The sequence below is a fragment of the Labeo rohita genome, unplaced genomic scaffold (genome assembly GCF_022985175.1).
Source record: "Labeo rohita strain BAU-BD-2019 unplaced genomic scaffold, IGBB_LRoh.1.0 scaffold_409, whole genome shotgun sequence".
Classification (NCBI taxonomy): domain Eukaryota; kingdom Metazoa; phylum Chordata; class Actinopteri; order Cypriniformes; family Cyprinidae; genus Labeo; species Labeo rohita.
Window position 1 is genome coordinate 8680 of NW_026129327.1, and position 2325 is coordinate 11004.

Consider the following 2325-nt stretch of genomic DNA (forward strand, 5'->3'; position numbering starts at 1 on the left):
ATTCATAAAGAAATAGTTTTTTTTAGGAAAACATTTCAGGGATTATCTCCATATGTGGACTACAATGGTTCTTGTGAGTTTGAAAGTCAAAACAACTTAAATGGTGATTTTCTAAACAAAAACAAGGGTCTTAAGCAAAACAACTGGTGATTTTCTACAAAAATTTTTTTTAACTTAAAAGGCTCGTCTTGTCTAGCTCTGCCATGTGCATGTGTACTCTTTGTAGTTCTGGTCAATACAGTTAGGGTAAGTCAAAAAACTCCCATCTCATTTTCTCCTCCAACTTCAAAATCATCCTTCATCGCTGCAGATGTACTGACCCAGTGTTTACAAAGTGAACATGCAAAGAAGTTCAAACGCCCTTTACAAAAAAAGGTAAAACAGCGATGTAGGACGATTCTGAAGTTGGAGGAGTTTTCCAACCTACCCTAAATATATGGACCAGAATTACACAGATTACACATGCGCATAGCAGAGCTAGACATGACGAGCATTTGAGGTTAAAAAGTACATAAATGTTTTATTTTTTTAGAAAATGGCTGATCGTTTCACTAGATAAGACCCTTCTTCCTCAGCTGGGATCGTTTAGAGCCCTTTGAAGCTGCATTTAAACTACATTTTGGACGTTCACACTGGGGGCACCATTGAAGTCCACTATATGGAGATAATTCCTGAAATGTTTTCCTCAAAAAAACATGATTTCTTTACGACTGAAGAAAGAAAGGCATGAACATATTGTCATGCACACATATTTTTATTAATGAAATGGAATAAAACATTGGTGCCAAAAAGGCACATGTGACTTGACGTGAAAATTTTTCTTTTGGCCCTCCTGTAAAATATCCTGAAATATCACTTACGCCCTTCTGATTCTCACCCCTCGATATACTCTCAAGTGTCCCCATAATGTTTGAACACTTTTAGACACTTGAGTCACTTAATGTCTGAATATTATTGCATTAAATAACAAAATACCAAACCACATGGCACTGTATATGTAATGCCACTTATTCAAACAGTTCTTCTGAAGGTACGCTGAGGCAAGCCAATTCATTTAGCGACCATCTTTGAAACGCCTCTCGGGCTGCTATTTCAATCATGCAAGTGCAGCTCCAATCTCTCTGAATGAGGAAACATCATATTCTTTAAAACTGTTCACCAAGCTGATGATAATTTTTCATATTTGCAATCCCCAATGAAATCTGACAACGACTGTATCATAAGTTTAGTTTCTTATGCTCAAGTAGCTTTAAAAAAAGCTTAATTTTGGTCTAGACCAGCTAATGTGTAGTTCTAAGCATGTGTCTCAAAATGTTGATTGTTTTGGCAGTGCCATGATTGGCTCTTTTATGTCGAAGGCAGGACTATTCTGCCATATTGCAAGTTGCACTTTCTCCCATTCATAAGTTATAGGAGTGCTTTAGATATACATCTTTGTTTATCTAAAGTCTTTGGTTATTCCTTCCTAAATGAATCATTTATCTTTTTCCTCAGACGGCCCCAGAAACATGTCAGCTTTAGTGATTCCCTCCAGCTCTGTGTTGGAGGGCAGTTCAGTGACTCTGATCTGCAGCAGTGATGCAAAGTTTAGTTTGGTAAAAATAACAGTAATACAAACCTATTGAGTACTCCTGACCCGAGAGCAGCGCATAGTACACTAAAAATAACGGTAATACTAACCTATTGAGTACTCCTGCCCTGAAAGCAGCGCATAATTCAGTTTTGTACTGTTATTCTTACTCCTGCCCTGAGAGCAGCGCATAATTCAGTTTAGTACTGTTATTTTTACTCCTGCCCTGAGAGCAGCGCATAATTCAGTTTAGTACTGTTATTTTTACTCCTGCCCTGAGAGTAGCGCATAATTCAGTTTTGTACTGTTATTCTTACTCCTGCCCTGAAAGCAGCGCATAATTCAGTTTTGTATTGTTATTCTTACTCCTGCCCTGAGAGCAGCGCATAATTTAGTTTAAATACTGTTATTTTTACTCCTGCCCTGAGAGCAGCGCATAGTTTAGTAAAAATAACAGTAATACAAACCTATTGAGTACTCCTGCCCTGAGAGCAGCGCATAGTTTAGTAAAAATAACAGTAATACAGACCTATTGAGTACTCCTGCCCTGAGAGCAGCGCATAGTTTAGTAAAAATAACAGTAATACAAACCTATTGATACAAACCTACTCCTGCCCTGAGAGCAGCGCATAGTTTAGTAAAAATAACAGTAATACAAACCTATTGAGTACTCCTGCCCTGAGAGCAGTGCAAAATTCAGTTTAGTAAAAATGTTATTTTTGAGTACTCCTGCCCTGAGAGCAGCGCATAGTTTA